The following is a 569-nucleotide window of genomic DNA, read 5'->3' on the forward strand; positions in this document are numbered from 1 at the left end:
GGACAGAAAATCGCGGCCCAAGGGACAGAAATCCAGCCAGGGCCAGAGGAGGCGGGGCATGGGCTGGAGCTGCTGGGGGGGGCGGTGAGGTGTGCGAGAGAGAACAGAGAAGGGGGAAATGGGGGGGGAGAGAGAATAGGGATTTTTTTTTTATAGGTGAAGGAGGAACAGGCCAGGAGGGATAGAGCGGGAAGGGTCTTCCAGAAGGGTTGGGGAAAGGGGGAATTCCAGGGGGAGGGGGAGAGAGGGAGGGGCGAGGGCTATTCCCGGCAGGGGAAGAGGTGGTAGAGAGGGAGGGGCGGGGTGCACACTGCACACACACACACCCCCCGCCCCGTTTTTGTTTCTCACCCATCCCGGGGTGGGAGCTGTCCACGAGGCCGGCAAGATCCCGCCCCGCCCCGCCCCCTCCTCGCACACGGGGTCCGGCCCCCCGCCCGCCTCTTTGTATCAAACATCCGGGTTTCCCCGCGGGCTCCACTTTGCCTTCGCGGCTCAGGAGCCATTTTGGACTCAGTTCAGCTCCCCCCCCCCCCCCCCCCCCCCCCCCCCCCCCCCCCCCCCCCCCC

The sequence above is a fragment of the Vombatus ursinus genome, unplaced genomic scaffold (genome assembly GCF_900497805.2).
Source record: "Vombatus ursinus unplaced genomic scaffold, bare-nosed wombat genome assembly UNPS02014820.1, whole genome shotgun sequence".
NCBI classification, from domain to species: domain Eukaryota; kingdom Metazoa; phylum Chordata; class Mammalia; order Diprotodontia; family Vombatidae; genus Vombatus; species Vombatus ursinus.